General features: G+C 43.9%; 1 non-coding gene across 1 annotated transcript; it reads right to left on the bottom strand.

The window, feature by feature from the left end:
* Positions 1-10,728: 10,728 nt before the first annotated feature.
* Positions 10,729-10,835, bottom strand: LOC142170827 (small nucleolar RNA R71). Its single transcript, XR_012700440.1, has one exon. It is a non-coding gene; the product is annotated as a small nucleolar RNA R71 (small nucleolar RNA).
* Positions 10,836-21,482: the final 10,647 nt, after the last annotated feature.

A 21,482-nucleotide genomic window follows, 5' to 3' on the forward strand; every position in this document is an offset into this window, starting at 1 on the left:
GTCAGGTAGTGACGCGGAAGGTCAGGGCCCTACTGAGGTTAAATAAAATATAAAGTATAACAATGTAGAACAAGATAGTATAACTACGTGCAACAGTAAGAAATAACATAGAATAGAAAGATCAACAACAACTAGAACAGAGGCAAAATAATCACCGAAGGAACACGGCTAAACACAGAGATAGCAACCAGGGATCTACCAGGATACCATCCTGTAGCCCCCAAATGTAAATGTCCAGTGGATCTCTCGGGTGTCGTCCCGTAGTCCAATTCATAGTGCGCCAGGGATCTACCGGAATCTCATTCCATAGTCCCTAAATGTAAATACCCAGCAACAACATAGAAATATATTCAGCAAATGTCAGTTTCATATTAAGGTAAATAGGTAATTCTAGTCTAGCATGCTGCATAGAATTCAGGTAAAACAGTTTGAGCAAATAAGACAATTAAATTACTTAGGCATCCTTTCCTAAGCTAACAACAGGATTAAAGTGCAAGTAATATAAATAGGAAAGGAAACATACTAAAAATTACTTAAAGAAAATTGGATTTCCAACAATTAGCACAAGTACGCACTCGTCACCTCACGTACAAGGCGTTTCAATTACCAAATATACCAATCCTAAGGGGAACAATAAATCGGCTCTGGTCTCAAAACCAATAAGAGCAACCAAACACGACCGATAGATGCGGTCCACAATAAGAGAATCTTTTTCAAGGAGTAGAAACATAAATAGGGGAACTCAAAGAGTCCCGAGATACACCCAAATGCGGAGCAAAATAAGAAGACACATAAGAATAAGTAGAGCCTGGATCGAATAGAACCGATGCATCTCTGTAACAAACCAGTATAATACATGTGACGACAGAATCAGAGGCAACGGCCTTGGTATGGGCAGGAAAGGCATAGTATCTGGCCTAGCCTTCCCCTCTAGTTGGCTGAGCAGGTGGGGTAGCAACTGGTGCTGTAACCATGGCCTGAGAACTCTACGGGGCATGCTGTGGCTGAGAAGTCTGTGAAGGTGCACTCCTCCCAAGTCTAGGGCAATACCTCACCACATGGCGTATGTCACCACACTCAAAGCAACCTCGTGGCTGATGTGGCAGTGGAAATTGTATGGTACGGGTACTCCAAGACCCCTAAACACCTGAAATACTATATGAAATCTAAGATGCAAACTGAGCTGGCTGACCCACAAAACCTCTACTATGTCGTACTCTTCCTCCAAAATAAGGACCAGTAAATCTCTCCAGTCTACGAGGTCTCCTCACTTCCCTATACTCTATCTCCTAACCTCGTCTATCCTCTCTCTCCTGGACCCACCTGGCCTTTATTCGGCAAGAGGTCCTCACCACCCACTGAACTGGGATCACAAGCTGTGTCGCTATGACGCTCGGAACCCGACTAATGAGAACTCGCTGCTTTGGAGTGGGGGTGGCGGAAGTCTGGGTCCCTTCCCATTCTGTGAAGTAGTTGGTACAACCTGAATCAACCCCGCTTGAACTAACGTACCAAACATGCTCATGAACTGTGCTAATGTCTCCTGAAGTGCTGGATCAGTAGTAGCAGTAGGCGCATCCGATGCCTGAACTCCGGCTGGAACTGCTGGTGGTACCTCGGCGGCAACTCGCGCAGGTTCTCTAGCTGCACCACGTGGGCGTCCTCGGCCTCTACCCCGACCTCGGCCTCTAACGGCTGCAATAGAGGGCGCGAGTGCCTGATCATCCCAGGTAGCACGTGTCCTCACCATCTATGAGAGAATAGAAGACAGAAGTTTAGGATTTATGATGTCAAAAATCTCGCACGACAAAGAAATCAAATGAAGTGAAACTTTCCTAACGGCTGCATAGCCTCTCGTAGATAAGTACAAACGTCTCCATACTGATCAGCGAGACTCTAATAAACCGGCTTGTGATCCATGACTCCTATGAACCTAGAGCTCTAATACCAACTTGTCACGACCCCGATTCGCCCTCTGTAAACCATCGTAATGGCACCTAGTCTCTACGAATAGGTAAGCCTAAAACGTGGAAGAGAAACCAATTTGTAGAAGAATACAATTTAAAACAGAAATAATATAACAAAACAGCATTTAAAAGTGCCACTCGGCATACAAAATATAACTCTCAAATCTAATATATGTCTCTCCCAAAACCCGGAAACCCATGAATCACAAGCTAAGAGATATATAAGAAGCTCTAACTCCAGAAATGTCTAACAAAAGGGAAGTACTGAAGGGCTATACTATTACAGAAGGATAGAAAAGGACTCCTCGGTCTGCGGACGTGGCAGATATACCTCGAAGTCTCTACAGAAGCGCCTCGCCTCAAGGATGATAAGACTGAGTGAAAGTACCTGGGTCTGCACATAAAAAACATATGCAGAAGGGGCATGAGTACACCACAACGGTACTCAGTAAGTGCCAAGCCTAACCTCGGTCAGGTAGTGACGCGGAAGGTCAGGGCCCTACTGAGGTTAAATAAAATATAAAGTATAACAATGTAGAACAAGATAGTATAACTACGTGCAACAGTAAGAAATAACATAGAATAGAAAGATCAACAACAACTAGAACAGAGGCAAAATAATCACCGAAGGAACACGGCTAAACACAGAGATAGCAACCAGGGATCTACCAGGATACCATCCTGTAGCCCCCAAATGTAAATGTCCAGTGGATCTCTCGGGTGTCGTCCCGTAGTCCAATTCATAGTGCGCCAGGGATCTACCGGAATCTCATTCCGTAGTCCCTAAATGTAAATACCCAGCAGCAACATAGAAATATATTCAGCAAATGTCAGTTTCATATTAAGGTAAATAGGTAATTCTAGTCTAGCATGCTGCATAGAATTCAGGTAAAACAGTTTGAGCAAATAAGGCAATTAAATTACTTAGGCATGCTTTCCTAAGCTAACAACAAGCTTAATAGTGCAAGTAATAGAAACAAGAAAGGAAACATGCTAATAATTACTTAAAGAAAACTGGATTTCCAACAATTAGCACAAGTACGCACTCGTCACCTCACGTACAAGGTATTTCAATTACCAAATATACCAATCCTAAGGGGAAGGTCCCCCACACAAGGTTAGATATGTCACTTACCTCGAACCGGCTCAAAATCTACCCGAAATTACGCTTTTACCACAAGTACCCGACTCCAAATGGCCCAAATCTATTCAATTCAATTGCATAATGTAAATAACACTTCAAGTAACTGATTCTACAAAGAAATTCTAAGCTAATATGCGAAATTAGGTAAGATGACCAAAATGCCCCTCGGACTCACATCTCGAAATTGGGTAAAATTTCTATTTTCAGAATCCTCACGCTCTCACGAGTTCACGCATACCAAAATTATCCAAATCCAAGGTCAAATTCCCAATCAAAAGTCGAATTCTAGGTCTAAGAACTTTCTTCCAACATTTCCCCAATTTTCATCTCCAATCCGAAATTAAATGATGAAACTAACTATAGATTGATGGAATATAACCAGAAAGGGTTAAAGAATCGTTACCCAATGATCTCCTCTTCAATTTCCTCTCAAAATCGCCCTCTCCCGAGCTCCAAATCGAATTTCCAACTTTTGAAACAAAACCCTTTAAATTTCATATTTCTGCCCAGTTGTTTCCGCATCTGCTGTCCCGTATTTGCGAAACAATGATCACATTTGCGACTTTTCACTTAAGGCCCATCTTTATGCATCTGCGGCTATCCTTTCGCAGATGCGAGGCCACTTCTGCGGTGAAGACCCTACTTCTGCGGTCCCTGCTACCTTTCCTCCTTTTTCGCTTTTGCGGTAGATCTGCCGCTTCTGCAGCTTCGCACCTGTGGTCCCACAATTGCATGTGCGGTTATGACAGAAGAATAGCTGAAGCTGCAACTCCAAAGTCCCAAAATCCTTCCGTCAACCATCCGAAATCATCCCGAGGCCCCCAGGACCTCAACCAAACCTACCAACATATCTTGTAACTTAATTCAAACTTGTTCCAACCTTCGGAACGCTCAAAACAACATCGAAACACCTATTTTTCATCGGATTCAAGTCTAAGATTCCAAAAACTCTAAAAATACGCTTTCGATCAAAACGTCTATCAAATCTCGTCCGAATGACCTGAAATTTTGCACACACGTCACATTCAACACTACGGAGCTATTCCAACTTCCGGAATTCCATTCCGACCCTCGGATCAAAATCTCACTATCGAACCGGAAACTTCAAAATTCGACCTTCGGCATTTAAAGCCTAAATTAGCTACAGACCTCCAAAACAAAATTCGAACATGCCCCTAAATCCGAAATCACCCAATAGAGCTAACTGAACCATTGGATTTCCATTTCAAGTCCGTCTTCATACTGTTCCGACTACGGTCAACTTTCCAACACTTAAGCTCTCATTTAGGGACTAAGTGTCCCAAAGCTCTCCGAAACTCAAAACCGAACATCCTGGCAAATCGAAATAGCAAAAATAAACTTAGGGAAAGCAGTTAATAGGGGATCAGGGCATAAATTCTTAAGACGAACGACCGGGTCGTCACAATAGGTCTGGCGGCTTGAGCCCATGCAAAAGGCGTGGACTATACCACACAAAAATCTGGTAATCGGGCAGAATTCTAGTTTTATGGCCCTAAAACACCAAAGTAACGGTTGTGGCGAGGCGGTGAATATTGTCCCGTAGGACATTATCGATGGGCCGGAGAGTTTTTAGACGATCCGAGTCCCTTTGCTCGGGTCCATGCAGAAAGCGTGGGATATAACATGGCGAGGCCCTAAAACGCCAAAAAATGAGTAACAGTCATGGTGAGGCATTGAATATTATTCCTTAGGTCATTTTTGTGGGGCTAGCAAAATTTTAGGTGATCCAGGTCCGGTGGCTCGAGCCCATGTAGAAGGTGTGGGCTATGCACACGAAAATATGAGAATCGTGAGAAATTCTAGTTTTATGGCCCTAAAACGCTAAAAACGAGTAAGGGTCATGGCGAAGTAGTGACTATTGTTACTTAGGATGTTTTTAATGGACCGACAAAATGTTAGACGATTCGGGTCCAGTGGCTCGGGCTCATGTAGAAGCCGTAGGCTATAGAACAAGATAATTTGGAAATCAGGCAAAATTTCAATTTTATGGCCCTAAAACGCCAAAAGACGAGTAACAGTTATTAGCGAGGCGGTGAATATTGTTCTTAAGGACGTTTTGATGGGTTGGAAAATTTTTAGGCGTACCGTGTCATGTGGCCCGGGCATATGCGGAAGGCTTGGGCAATAACACATGAATATCTTGGAATAAGGCGAAATTCCAAGTTAATGGCCCTAAAACGCCAAAAACTGAGTAACAGTCATGGCTAGGCGATGACTATTGTTCATTAGGTCATTTTTTATGGGCCAAAAAAATTTTAAGCGACCTAGGTCCGATAGCCCAGGCCCATGTAGAAGGCGTGAGCAATAGCACACGAAATCTGGCAATCAAACAGAATTCTAATTTTATGGCCCTAAAATGCCAAAAAACGAGTAATGATAATGGCGAGGCGGTGAATATTTTTCCTTGGGACGTTTTTGATGGGTCGGCAAAGTTTTAGGAGATCCGGGTCTGGTGGCTCAAGCCCATGCAGTAGGCGTGGGCTATAGCACACGATAATTTGAGAATCAGGCGAAATTCTAGTTTTATGGCCCTAAAACGCTAAATAAGAAGTAACGGTCATGGCGAAATAGTGCATATTGTTCATTAAGACGTTTAGATGGGCCGGAAAATTTTTAGGCAATCCGGGTCTGGTGGCCCGGGCCCATGCAGAAGGCATGGGCTATAGCACCAGAAAATCTAAGAATCGAGCGAAATTCTAGTTTTATGGCCCTAAAATCCAAAATAAATGAGTAACAATCATGGAGAGACGGTGATTGTTATTCCATAGGTTGTTTTTGATGGTCTGATAAAATTTTAAGCGATCCGAGTCATGTGGATCGCGCCCACACAGAAGGTGGGGGCTATAACATACGAAAATCTGTGAATCATACGAAATTCCAATTTTATGGCCCTAAAATATCAAAAAATGATTAATGGTGATGGCGAGGCGGTGACTATTATTCCCTAGGACCTTTTTGAAGGCCGACAAAATTTTAGGCGATCTAGGTCCAGTGGCCTGGGCCATGCAGAATGCATGGGCTATAAGCACACAAAAATCTAGGAATCGAGCTGAATTCAAGTTTCATTGCCCTAAAATGCCAAAAAATGAGTAATAGTCATGGCGAGGTAGTGAATATTGTTCCTTAGGTCGTTATTGATGGTTCGATAAAATTTTAGGCGATCCGGGTCCGGTTGTCCGGGCCCAAGCAGAAGGAGTGGGATATAACACACTAAAATATGGGAATCGGGCGCAATTCCAATATTATGGCCCTAAAATGCCAAAAATAAGTAATGTTCATAGCAAGGCGGAAACTATTGTTCCTTAGGATTTGATAAATTTTAGATGATGCAGGTCCGGTGGCCCGACTCCATGCAGAAGGGTAGACTATAACAGAAGATAATCTGGGAATCGGACGGAATTCCAGTTTTGTGGTCCTAAAACTCCAAAAAGACTAACAGTCATGGCGAAGCTATAACTATTTTTCCTTAGATTATTTTTCATGGGTCGACAGAATTTTAGGCGATCCGGTCCCGATCCCGGGCCCGCGCAGAAGGCATGGGTTATAACAAACGAAAATCTAGGAATCGGGCGAAATTCTAGTTTTATGGTCCTAAAATACCAAAAAACAATTAACTGTCATGGCGAGATGATAACTATTGCTCCTTAGGTCGTTTCTTATAGGCTGAAAACTTTTAGGGGATCCAGGTTAGGTGGCCCGGGCCCATGTAAAGGCGTGGGCTAGGAATCGAGCAGGATTCCAATTTTATGGCCCTGAAACGCCAAAAAATGAGTAACGGTCATGGCGAGGCAGTGACTTTTTTTCCTTAGGTCGTTTTTTATGGATCGGAAAAATTTTAAGCGATACAAGTCTAATGGCCTAGGCCCATGCAAAAGGCGTGGGCTATAACACACAAAAATATGGGCATTGGGCGGAATTTCAGTTTTATGGCCCTAAAATGCCAAAAAACTAGTAACGGTCGTGGCGAGGAGTGACTATTATTCCTTAGGTTGTTTCTGATGGGCCGGAAAATTTTTAGGCGATCATCGTCTAGTGGCCCGGGCCCATGCAGAAGGTGTGGACTATAACACACGAAATTTTGGGAATCTGGCGGAATTTCAGTTTTATGGCCCTAAAACGCCAAAAAACGAGTAACGGTCATGACGAGGCGGTGATTATTGTTGCTTAGGACATTTTTAATAGGTAGGCAAAATTTTAGGCAATCTGGGTCCAGTGGCCCGAGCCCATAGATAAGGCGTGGGCTATAGCACATGAAAATATGAGAATCGGGCTAAATTCTAATTTTATGGTCCTAAAACACCAAAAACCGAGTAACGGTCATGGCGAGGTGGTGACTTTTGTTCCTTAGGTCATTTTTTGGGCCGAAAATGTTTTAGGCGATACGAGTCGGTAGACCGGGCCCATGCAGAAGGTGTGGGCTATAGCACACGAAAATATGTGCATGGAGCAAAATTTCAGTTTTATGGCCCTAAAACGCCAAAAAATGAGTAACAGCCATGACAAGGTGGTGACTATTGTTCTTAGGTTGTTTTTGATTTCTTGGAAAATTTATAGACGATCCAGATCTGGTAGCCCAGTCCCATGCAGAAGGCATAGGCAATAACGTACGAAAATCTGGAAATCGGATGAAATTTCAGTTTTGGCCCTAAAATGCCAAAAAATGAGTAACGGTCCTGGCTAGACGGTGATTATTGTTCATTTGGTCATTTTTTATGAGGTTGCAAAATTTTAGGCAATCCGGGTCCAATGCTCCGGGCCCATCTAGAAGGCGTTGTCTCATGGCGAGGCGGTGACTATTGTTGCTTAAGACGTTTTTAACAGGCAGGCAAAATTTTAGGCGATCTAGGTCCAGTGGCCCTAGCCCATAAAGAAGGCGTGGGCTATAGCACACGAAAATATGAGAATCGGGCTGAATTCTAATTTTATGGTCCTAAAATGCCAAAAAATGAGTAACGGTCATGGCAAGGCGATGACTATTGTTCCTTAGGATGCTTTTTATGGGCCGGCAAAGTTCTAGACAATCGAGTCCAATGGCCCGGGCCCATGCAGTAGGCGTGAGCTATAGCACACGAAAATATGGGAATCAGGTAGAATTTTAGTTATGTGACTCTAAAACGTCAAAAAATGAGTGACGGTCCTCGCGAGGCGGTGACTATTATTTCTTAGGTCATTTTTATGGGGCTGCAAAATTTTTGGCGATTTGGGTTACGTGGCTCGAGTCTCATGTAGAAGGCGTGTGCTATAAGCACACGAAAATGTTGAAATTAGGCGGAATTCCAGTTTTATAGCCCTAAAAGATCAAAAAACAAGTTAGGGTCATATGGAGGCGGTGACTATTGTTCCTTAGGATGTTTTGATGGGCCGACAAACTTTTAAACGATTCGGGTCCGGTGACCCATGAAGAAATGATGGGCTATAGTACACGAAAATCTGGGAATCAGTCGAAATTCCAGTTTTATGACCTTAAAAAAGGAGTAACGGACATGGTGAGGTGGTGACAATTGTTCCTTAGATCATTTTTTTATGGGCAAAATTTTAGGCGATCCAGATCCGATAGCCCAAATGCATGCATTATTTTTATTTTGGTTGTGTATAATAACATATTGGCAAACTAGTGTGGTGATAATAGGCGAAATCTAGGTGATTTAGCTATTGTTTATGCTTCCGCTTGATTATATTCCAATGGCATATTATGGTTAATTGATGAAAAATAGGCTTTAATTGTGATATGTATACATTGCAGGACGAGGAGCCTGTATGATACTTTCAAAAGAATATTGGAATGATTTATGAGCAAGAACAACCCCTCGGAGTTGAGTGCGCGCAAGGACGAGATGAAAAAATGGACGAAATCAAGCTCCAGGTGTGCGAAGAAACGCGCGAAGGCGCGCAGGAGTTCGCATGTAAGAAAGGCCGAGGCAGAATCATGCACGAAGAACGCGCGAAGTTATGCGCGAGCTCGCGCGTGTCCGGTTCGGAAAAACGTTATTTATCGATAAAATTGGAAATCTGGAGAGAAACCCACTTAACCGATATAAAGTCAAGCTCGCCCAAGGTTAAATCATCAAGGGTTTTCATAGTTTAGTGCAAGAAATAGAGAGGCAAGAGGCAAGAAGGAGTTTTGACCATCAAGTTCTTCTTTTCTTCTCTTGTTTTTGCTATTTTGTGATGAAATTGAACTTATTTGGGATGAACACTAGTATGAGTGGCTAAGACCCATTGTTCTGGGGTCATGGGTAAAACATGAATATTGTTGTTTGGAGTTTAATTTGACAAAGTGGGTTTATCATATTGGGTTGTTTATTTAATTCTGCGTTCAATTATTTTGCTGAGTAGCTAACAGTGAAATACTATCTACGAATCTTTAGTTGAACTCGAAAGTGGGAACTTTAGATTGCATATAGAATTAAATAGAGCAAGTTCTTGAACCCGGGTCTCGGGGAACAGATTCGCAATTGGGATAGACATATACCCAATTGCCTTGCTTGGTTGAAATACAGGAATTGTAAATGCGTTCTTGTTAATCTTAATTCCATAGACATATAGGCATTGAGTTGACTTGAATAGGCGAGTAAGAACTCGATAGAATCTTATAAGTAATATCAACCCTGTCAATCAATAACCCAGATAAATTGATTAGTCATTCGAAGCCAAGAACACAACACGATTGTTAACTATGCCCGTGACCCTGGAATATCCTCTCCTACTGTTTGTTACTCGAAATTGCTATTCGTTTGGTTACTTGCTTTAGTTAGATTAATTCTTTATAGTTTAAGTAGTAAAATAATTACATCTCTCTTTTGTGAATAATCTCTTGGGTAGATATAGAAATTGGGTTTGAATCAGTCAACAGTTGATCATAAGTCTTCGTGGGAACGATACTCTACTCACTACTCTATTACTTGACGATCACGTGCACTTGCGTGAGTGTTTTAGGTCACAACAAGTTTTTGGTGTCGTTGCCGGGGACTTAGAAATTAGCTACTTGACTGAATTGAGCTTTTATTATTTATTATTCGAGTTTTAACTCTCAGTTCACTTTGTTTGTGCTAATACAGGAGTTTCTATTGAATGCGAAGAAGTAGAAGCACAAACAATCTCCTTCCTCTCGATCCCGAAATTGAACGAACACTTCAAAGATTGAGGAGGGAGGTGGACGCTAGAACCAGAATTGAAAGAGAGTTGGACATCGTAGTTCAACCACAGCCAATTGAGATGGCAGGTAATGAGGAATACGCGGTGATTGAAACCGCAAGGACCAGTCTGGCTAATATGACTCAAGCTACTGTGAAGCCTGACATCATTGGGAACTTTGAGCTGAAACAATACATGGTGCAGCTGATCTAATCCACAGGGTTGTTTGTGGGTTTACCTCATGAAGACCCGCAGAGGCACATTCAGAATTTCTTGGAAATTATGGATACCTACAACTATCCGAACATTTCCAAGGACTATGTCAGGCTGACACTTTTCCCCTTTTCACTGATTGGGGAAGTTAAGGAGCGGTTGAATAAAGAGCCAGCAAATTAAATCCGCACTTGGGATGATCTGGAGAGGTAGTTCTTAATCAAGTTTTTCCCCACTAAGAAAACAAAGTTATTGAGGAGTCAAATTCTTGGGTTTGAACAACGAGCTGGCGAGACACTGCGTCAAGCATGGGAAAGGTAGAAGAAGATGCTCAGAGACTGTCCTCATCATTGCCAAACGGACGAGGTATTGGGTCACACTTTTGTAGATGGGTTAGATGATGCTTCAAAGATGAATCTTGATTCAGCTTGTGGGGGGTAGTTGCATGGCCAGACCGTACAGTGAAATCCAATTGCTAATGATAATAACTGGCAAGGTAATAACGGGCAAGGTGAGGGTGATTCACGGGTTACTTGAGTTAGACGAAGTGTCAGCCATGAGAGCTGATATTGCAAAGCTGGCCAATCAGATGACTAGGATGACAATGCAGCAACTAAAGACAATGCAACACATACAACAAATGACTATTTGCTGCAAACTCTGTGGCGACAGTCATATAAGTGATATGTGCCCCACGAATCCAGAATCCATCTATTATGTGGGGCAACAGAACAGAGGTCCACCGAATCAGCATGCACAGTAAGGGAATTCTTACAATCCAAATTGGAGGAATCATCCCAACTTCTCATGGGGTGGAAATCAGCAGAATCAGAATCAGCATAGACCCTAAGGGAATTTCAATCAGCCTCAGAGACCACCCCAACAAATGGAAGAAAGTACCAATGATTTGCTAAAGAAGTTGTTGATTGACAATCAGTAACTCAGGACCGACTTCAGAAATCTTGAAAGGCAAATGGGGCAGTTAGCAACAAATCAAAACACTAGACCTGTAGGCGCCCTCCCCAGTGATACAGAAAAGAACCCTCAAGTGAATGCAGTTACACTTAGAAATGGGAGGGAGCTAGAGGAAGTGCCAAAGAAAAAGAAAGACAAGCCCATACCTGAGGGAGAGTTGATCCCTAAAGTGACTCAAGAGCTAAAGAATACTGCTGAAATTTCAGAGCCAGTGGAGGCCCCAAGACCACCACCACCTTTTCCCCAGAGATTGCAGAAAAAGAATGATGATCACATGTTCACAAAATTCCTCTCTATGTTGAGCCAGGTTCAATTGAATATCCCACTTGTTGATGTGCTCCGTGAAATTCCAAAGTATGCTAAATACATAAAAGATATAGTGGCTCACAAGAGAAGATTAACTGAATTTGAGACAGTGACACTTACTGAGGAGTGCACTTCAAGGATCCAAAATAAGCTCCCTCAAAAGCTTAATGATCCTGGCAGCTTCACGATTCCTGTGCGCATTGGCAATATTGATATGGGTCGTGCTCTTTGCGATTTGGGGGCGAGCATAAATCTAATGCCTCTGTCCTTGTTCAAAAGATCCGTCATCAGGAAGAGCCTACAATTTTTTCATTTTTTTTCTTTTTTTCTCGACTCAGTCCCTCAAGAACCCCGTCGAAAGGGATCCGTCGTCGGGCCGAGCCATTTATCTAAATTAACAAAAAAAAACTACTCCTGCTTAACAAAAACTATCAAGTAAACATGAAATAAACAAAACAACCCGGCAATTTGTACAACTACATACAACATACAATGAAGGAATCCCTCACCCCACACTTAAAAAGAAGACATGTCCCCATGGCTTAAAATTTAAAAGAGTAGTGAGGTAAAGAGACTTCCCTGAAGCTTCACTCTTGATCGAAAACGGTTTCGGGGTTCACGTTGCACGCACGCCCCAAAGCTCGCAGCCAACCCATGAACTTCTTTTCCGGCTTGACTTGTCGGTCAGCTATCGCGTCCACACGAGTGCCCAAATCATTCATGGAGGTGCGTAGACCAGCCACCTCCTACTCCAATGTGGTGTGCAGGGACACTCTGGCAGTTCCTGAAGAGGACGCTGCTCGTGACAGTGCTGCAGCTGTTGCGATGGGCGCATGGGCCTGCGCTTCGCCCTCCACATCCATTTGCTCTTCCTTTTCCTCCTCTGATGCATCAGAACCACTCTCATTCTCTCCACCTACCGCTGCTACTGGGGCTGCCCCCGAGGTGTTCTTGCCAGGCCGGATCTTGTGGCTTTTTCTTACCAGCCCGTCCACACGAGTATTTTCAGGTACCTGCACTTTCTTGCAAAGCTTAGTCACCAAGGATGGGAAAAAGAACCCATACAGGCGTTGGGGGCATCGGATAAACATCTCGTCGTGGATCACTTTGGCCATGTCGAAGGGAAGACCCTTGATGAAACACCAAATCAATGCAGCCCGGGGTCCATTCACCTCCGTAGTATTTTTGGAGGGAATGAGGCGACTGTTAATCACATACAGCCAGCTCTTCGCCTTTGGAGTTAAGACGGAGGAGTGGAACTTCTCTCCATATTCCAGCCACTCTACTATTTTTCTTGGTATGCAAATGTCATCAAAGAAACGCTCCCACTTGGCATCGGTTGGATTTCGCCAATATTCATAAAAGTTAGTATTCCTAGGCAGAGGGTCGGACAATTGATATGCTATGTGTATCGCCTCAATGGAGGCATCCACCGCCTTGCGGTGCACTGTGACCACATGGTGGACATGCTCTGGTAGATTAACATAGAATTCACGTACAACTATTACATTAGCCTCCCCTGGCTCGTCAATGAAGGCCTGCAAACCCCGCTCCATCAACTCATTATACATGTGGGGGCATCATTCCTTGACCTTTTTGATGTTAATGCCCCTCTCCGGGATTGGCTTCTTGGCAGCCTTCTCTGTAAAACGGGTCTGAGCCTCAGGGGAGACAAATTTGTTGTTGTCATATAGACGTGCAGCAGCTGCCCTTTGGCGGCTTGAGGATGGACCCGTGGCTTGGAGCTTTTTCGATGGTGCCATAATAACTGCAAAATGTGGACACATTAGCTCAGCCCAACAAAATTAGTGTGACTTAATGTGGTTACTCAGACTTCACATGCAAAATTGGTCACAAATACATAATCATGCTCATTGAGGCATTTCCACAAACACCTTGTGGGCATTAGGCTCTCACAACTCTTTTCTAAGTGTCGTGCAACAAGGGCTCCCCATAAAATCTCATCCAGAACCCAACTCAAGTGCTACCCACCCCACACTTACAACAAACTAACCCCAAAACATATTTCACCAAGTTTGAACACCAAATCACAAAACACATCTACACTAATGGCATACGATGCAGCATAAAAAAATCTGAAAGTAGAAAGAGAAAAAGAAAGAAAACTACAACTAAGGCTCCTACCTTGTTGAAAATTGTGAGAGAGGGGGATGGGGGCAGGGGTGCTGGAATTTGGTGTTTTTGAAGGAGTTGGGAGAGCTTGGAAGAGGGGATTTGGGTTTTGATTAATAGAAAGGGGGGGGTGTAATTGTGTCTAAAACAAATAACCAATTAAACTACAAAAAGAAAAACAAAACGCCTGAAAAGTTCTAGGCAGAATGGTCCGCCCAGGCGCGCGAACTTGTGCGCAAAGTTTTGGAGCTCGCGTGTTTCTTCGCGCGATGCTGTTGAGTTCCAGGCAGAATGGTTCACCCAGGCGCGCGAAGTGGGCACGAAGTCGCGCTCCTACGTGTTTATTTTGCATTTATTTTCACCTAGTTTTCTCCTAGTTGATGGTCCTTTCACCTGCCCTTCGTCGCCTGCATTTGTTAGTAAGTTAAAGCTCAAACTCAAACACTACCTTATTTAACGTCGTGGCATGTCGGTTACAACGTCGTGGCAGGCGCGCGAACTTGTGCGCAAAGTTTGAGTTTGAGCTTTAACTTAATAACAAATGCAGGCGACGAAGGGCGGGTGAAAGGACTATCAACTAGGAGCAAACCAGGTGAAAATAAATGCAAAAATAAACGCCCAGGAGCGCGACTTCGCGCCCACTTCGCGCACAAGTTCGCGCGCCTGGGCGAACCATTCTGCCTAGAACTCAACAGCACCGCACGAAGAAATGCGCGAGCTCCAAAACTTCGCGCACAAGTTCACGCGCCTGGGCGGACCATTCTGCCTAGAACTTTTCAGGCGTTTTGTTTTTCTTTTAGTTTTAGTTTTTATTTTTATTTTTTTTATTTTTGTAGTTTAATTGGTTATTTTCTTTAGACACAATTATCCCCCCCCCCTTCTATTAAACAAAACCCAAATCCCCTCTTCCAAACTCTCCCAACTCCTTCAAAAACACCAAATTCCAGCACCCCTGACCCCATCCCCCTCTCTCACGATTTTCAACAAGGTATGAGCCCTAGTTGTAGTTTTCTTTCTTTTTCTCTCTCTACTTTCAAATTTTTTTTATGTTGTATCTTATGCCATTAGTGTAGATGTGTTTCGAGATTTGGTGTTCAAACTTGGTGAAATATGTTTTGGGGTTAGTTTGTTGTAAGTGTGGGATGGGTAGCACTTGAGTTGGGTTCTGGATGAGATTTAATGGGGGGGACCTTGTTGCACGACACTTAGAAAAGAGTTGTGAGAGCCTAATGCCTACAAGGTGTTTGTAGAAAGGCCTCAATGAGCACGATTATGTATTTGTGACCAATTTTGCGTGTGAAGTCTGAGTAACCACATTAAGTCACACTAATTTTGTTGGGTTGAGCTAATGTGTCCACATTTTGCAGGTATTATGTCACCATCGAAAAAGCGCCAAGCCACGGGTCCATCCTCAAGCTGCTGAAGGGCAGCTCCTGCACGTCCCTATGACAGCAACAAATTTGTCTCCCCTGAGGCTCAGACTCGTTTTACAGAGAAGGCAGCCAAGAAGCCAATTCCGGAGAGGGGCATTGACATAAAAAAGGTCAAGGAACGATGCCCCCACATGTACAATAAGTTGATGAAGCGGGGTTTGCAGGCCTTCATTGACAAGCCAGGGGAGGCTAATGTAATGGTTGTACGCGAATTCTATGCTAATCTACCAGAGCATGTCCACCATGTGGTCACAGTGCGCCGCAAGGCGGTGGATGCCTCCATTGAGGCGATACACATAGCATATCAATTGCCCGACCCTCTGCCTGGGAATACTGACTTTTATGAATATGGGCGAAATCCAACTGATGCCAAGTGGGAGAGTTTCTTTGATGACATTTGCGTACCCGTTTTATAGAGAAGGCAGCCAAGAAGCCAATTCCGGAGAGGGGCATTGACATCAAAAAGGTCAAGGAACGATACCCCCACATGTACAATGAGTTGATGAAGCGGGGTTTGCAGGCCTTCATTGACGAGCCAGGGGAGGCTAATGTAATGGTTGTACGCGAATTCTATGCTAATCTACCAGAGCATGTCCACCATGTGGTCACAGTGTGCCGCAAGGCAGTGGATGCCTCCATTGAGGCGATACACATAGCATATCAATTGCCCGACCCTCTGCCTGGGAATACTGACTTTTATGAATGTGGGCGAAATCCAACCGATGCCAAGTGGGAGAGTTTCTTTGATGACATTTGCGTACCAGGAAAAATGGTAGAGTGGTTGGAACATGGAGAGAAGTTCCACTCCTCTGTCTTAACTCCAGAGGTGAAGAGCTGGTTGTATGTGATTAATTGTCGCCTTATTTCCCTCCAAAAATACTACGGAGGTGAATGGACCCCGGGCTGCATTGATTTGGTGTTTCATCAAGGGTCTTCCCTTCGACGTGGCCAAAGTGATCCACGATGAGATGTTTATCCGATGCCCCCAACGCCTGTATGGGTTCTTTTTCCCATCCTTGGTGACTAAGCTTTGCAGGAAAGTGCAAGTACCTGAAAATACTCGTGTGGACAGGCTGGTAAGAAAAATCCACAAGATCCGGCCTGGCAAACACCTCGGGGGCAGCCCCAACAGTAGCGGCAGGTGGAGAGGATGAGAGTGGTTCTGATGCATCGGAGGAGGAAGAGGAAGATCAAATGGATGTGGAGGGCGAAGCGCAGGCCCATGCGCCTAGCGCAACAGCTGCAGCACTGTCACGAGCAGCGTCCTCTTCAGGAACTGCCAGAGTGTCCCTGCACACCACATTGGAGAAGGAGGTGGCTAGTCTACGCACCTCCATGAATGATTTGGGCACTCGTGTGGACGCGATAGCTGACCGACAAGTCAAGTCGGAAAAGAAGTTCATGGGTTGGCTGCGTGCTTAGGGGCGTGCGTGCAACGTAGAAAGCTTGGGCTATAACACACGAAAATTTTGAAATCTCGAAAGATTCCAGTTTTATGGCCCAAAACAACCAAAAACGAGTGCCCGATATGGCGAGGCGGTGGCTATTGTTACTTAGGTCAATTTTGATATGCCGACAAAATTTTAGCCGATACGAGTGCGGTGGCCCGTGCCCATGTAGAAGGCATGGGCTATAACATACGAAAATCTGGAAATCGGGCGGAATTCTAGTTTTATGTCCCTAAAATGCCAAAAAATGAGTAATGATCATGGAGAGGCGATGACTATTGTTCCTAAGGACGTTATCAATGGGCCAGCAAAATATTAGGTAATCCGGGTTCGGTGGCCTGGGGCCCATGCAGAAGGTGTGGGTTATAGCACACGAAAATCTAAAAATATGGCAGAATTCTAGTTTTATGGCCCTAATACGCCAAAAATGAGTAATGGTCATGGTGAGACTGGACAAATATCAGGCGATACGGGTCTGGTGGCCTGGGCCCATGCAGAAGGCGTGGGCTATAGCACACGAAAATATGAAAATATGGCAGAATTTTAGTTTTATGGCCATAATATGCCAAAAACGAGTAACGATCATGGCGATGAGATGACTATTGTTCTAGGTCATTTTTGATGGGCTGAAAAAAATTTAGGTGATCCGCGTCCGGTGGGTCGGACCCATGCAGAAGGAGTGGACTATAGCACACGTAAATTTAGGAATCGGGCAAAATTCTAATTTTATGGCCCTAAAACTAAAAAAACAAGTAACGGTCATGGGGAGGCGATGACTATTGTTCCTTAAAACGTTTCTGATTGGCCGCAAAATTTTAGGCGATCCAGTCCTGTGGCCCGGGCCCGTGCAGAAGGTATGACCTATAGCATATGAATATTTGGGAATCATGCAGAATTTAAGTTTTATGGCCCTAAAAAGCCAAAAGCGAGTAACAGTCATAGCGAGGTGGTGACTATTATCCCTCAGGTTGCTTTTGATGGGCTGGCAAACTTTTAGGTGATCCGTGTCTGGTGGCTCGGGACCATGTAGCAGGCATGGGCTATTGCACATGAAAATCTAGGAATCGCGAAGGATTCTAGTTTTATAGCCCTAAAACGCCAAAATATTGGTAACGGACATGGCGAGGTGGTGACTATTGTTCCTTAGGTCATTTTAAATACAACAACAACAACAACGACCTAGTATAATCCCACAAGTGGGGTCTGGGGAGGGTAATATGTACGCAGACCTTACCCCTACCCCGAAGGGTAGAGAGGCTGTTTCCAGAAGACCTTCGGCTCAAAAAAGCAATATGAGATGATATATTAGTACCATAAAAATGCGTAATAAAAATAACAACAATATATAAGAGATATGAAATATGAAATACAGAATACGAAATACGAAATACGAAATACGAAATACGAAATACGAAATACGAAATAGATGGCTGGTATAGTACAACTAGAAGGTAAAACCTGCATCAATAGACGACCAATGACATTCCTAGTTTAACTCCTAACTGGATAGTCTCCCTCTATTGTGCTGTAGAAATATTCACACTCTCCCCTAACCTACAACCTTAATGCTCGACCTCCATAATTCCCTATCAAGGGCCATGTCCTCAGTAATCCTAAGTCGCGCCATGTCATGTCTGATCACATCTCCCCAATACTTCTTAGGTCTTCCTCTACCTCTCCGATATGCCGACAAAATTTTAGTCGATCCGGGTGCGGTTGCCCATGCCCTTGCAAAAGGCGGAGGCTATAGCACACGAAAATCTGCGAATCGGGCAAAATTCTAGTTTTATATCCCTAAAACGCCAAAAAATGAGTAATGATCATGGCGATGCGGTGACTATTGTTCCTAAGGACGTTATTAATGGGCCAGCAAAATATTAGGTAATACAGGTTCGGTGGCCCATGCCCATGCAGAAGGTGTGGGCTATAGCACACGAAAATCTGAAAATATGGCAGGATTCTAGTTTTATGGCCCTAATACGCCAAAAACGAGTAACGGTCATGGAGAGACAGTGATTATATTTACTTAGGAAATTTTTGTTGTGCCAACAAAATTTTAGGCGATCCAGGTCTGGTGGCCCGGGACTAAATAGAAGGCGTAGGCTATAGCAGACGAAAATCTGGGAATCACGCGAAATTCAAGTTTTATGGCCCTAAAAAGCCAAAAAACGAATAACGATCATAGCGAGGCAGCGACTATTGTTCCTTCGGTCATTTTTTATGGGCCAAATTATTTTTAGATGATCCAGGTCCAGTGGCCCGAGCCCATGCAGAAGGCTGGGCTATAATTCACTAAAATTTGGGAATCGGGCGCAATTCCAGTTTTACGGTCCTAAAACGCCAAAAAACGAGTAACGGTCTTGGCGAGATGGTGAATATTGTTCCTTAGGTCGTTTTTGATAGGCTGGAAAATTTTTATGCGATCTGGGTCTGGTGACCCGGGCCTGCAGAAGGCGTGGGTTATAGCACATAAAAATTTGAGAATTGGGCGGAATTCCGGTTTTATTACTCTAAAATGCCAAAATCCGAGTAACGACCATAGTGAGGTGGTGACTATTGTTCCACAAGTCATTTTTGATGGACTATAAAAATTTTAGGTGATCCGGGTCCGGTAGCTCGGGCCCATGCAGAAGGTATGGGCTATAGCATACGAAAATCTAGAAATCGGGCGAATTCTAGTTTTATGGTCCTAAAATGCCAAAAAACAAGTAACAGTCATGGCGAGGCGGTGACTATTGTTCCTTAGGTCGTTTTTGAAGGGCCGACAAAATATTAGGCGGTACGAGTCCAGTGGCCCGAGCCCATGCAGAAGGCGTGGGCTATAGAACACTAAAATCTGGGAATCGGGCGCAATTCCAGTTTTATGGCCCTAATACGCCAAAAACGAGTAACGGTCTCGGCGAGGTGGTGACTATTGTTCCTTAGGTCATTTTTTATGGGTCGGCAAATTTTTACGCGACCCAGGTCCGGTGTCCTTGGCCCTTGCAGAAAGCGTAGGCTATAGCACACGAAAATCTGGAAATCAAGCGGAATTTCAATTTTATGGTCCTAAAATGCAAAATCCGAGTAACGATCATGGCGGGGTGGTGATTATTGTTCCTTACGTCATTTTTATGGACCAGAAAAAGTTTAGGCAATCCGGGTTCGGTGGCCCGAGCCCTGTAGAAGGTGAGGGCTATAGCATGCAAAAATCTAGGAAACGGGCGAGATTCCAATTTTATGGCCCTAAAACGCCAAAAAAACTAGTAACGGTGATGGCGAGACGATGACTATTATTCTTTAGGTTATTTTTTACGGGACAGCAAAATTTTAGGCGATACGGATCCGGTGGCCCGTGCCCATTCAGAATGTGTGGGCTATAGCACATAAAAATTTGGACGTCAGGCGAAATTCCAGTTTTATTGCCCTAAAATGCCAAAAATCGAGTAACGGTCATGGCGAGGTGGTGACTATTGTTCCTTAGGTCGTTTTTTATGGTCCGACAAAATTTTGGATGATCCAGTTCTGGTGGCCAGGGCCCATGCTGAAGGCGTGGATTATAAAACACGAAAATCTGGAAATCGGGCAAAATTCCAGTTTTATGGCGCTAGAATGCTAAAATGAGTAATAGTCATGGAAATGCGGTGACTATGTTCCTAGGATGTTTTTAATGGGCCGAAAATTTTTTAGGCGATACGGATTCAGTGGCCCCGGACCATGCAAAAGTTGTGGGCTATAGCACATGAAAATCTAAGAATCGGGCAGAATTCCATTTTTATAACCCTTAAACGCCAAAAAATGAGTAACGACTTGGCGAGATGGTCAATATTGTTCCTTAGGTCGTTTTTGATGAGCTGGAAAAAATTTAGGCGATAAGGGTCTGGTGGCCCGGGCCCATGCAGAAGACGTGGGTTATAGCACACCAAAATCTGAGAATTGGGCGGGATTCCAGCTTTATGGTCTTAAAATGCCAAAAAATGAGTAACGATCATAGTGAGGCGGTGACTATTGTTCCTTAGGTCATACTTTATGGGCCGAAAAGTTTTTAGGAGATACGGATGCGGTGGCTCGGGCCCATGCAGAATTCGCACATGAAAATCTAGGCATTGCAAGAAATTCTAGTTTTATGATCATAAAATGCAAAAATGTGAGTAACGGTCATGGCGAGAGAGAGACTATTATTACTTAGGACGTCTTTGATGTATTGGCAAAATTTTAGGTGATCCGGGTATGGTGGCCCGGGACCATGCAGAAGGTGTGGGCTATAACACCAAAAATCTAGAACCATGCAGAATGCATGAGCTATAACACCAAAACTCTAGAAATCGGGCGAAATTCAAGTTGTATGACTGTAAAATGCCAAAAAATGAGTAAAGGTCATGGCGAGGCGGTGACTATTGTTCCTTAGGTTATTTTTTATGGGCTTGCAAAAGTTTTTGCTATTCGGGTTCGGTGGCATGGGTCATGCAGAAGGAATGGGCAATAGCACACGAAAATCTAAGAATCCGATAGAATTCCAATTTTATGGCCCTATAACGCCAAAAAACGAGTAACGGTCATGGCGAGGTGGTGAAAATTGTTCCTTTGGTCGTTTTTAATGGGCCGAAAAAACTTTAAGCGATCCGAGTCCGGTAGACTGGGCCCATGAAGAGGCGGCGGATACATTACATGAAAATTTGGCAATCATGTGGAGTTCCAGTTTTATGTCCCTAAATCGCCAAAAAATGAG

The sequence above is a fragment of the Nicotiana tabacum genome, chromosome 16 (genome assembly GCF_000715075.1).
Source record: "Nicotiana tabacum cultivar K326 chromosome 16, ASM71507v2, whole genome shotgun sequence".
In the NCBI taxonomy this organism is placed as follows: Eukaryota; Viridiplantae; Streptophyta; class Magnoliopsida; order Solanales; family Solanaceae; genus Nicotiana; species Nicotiana tabacum.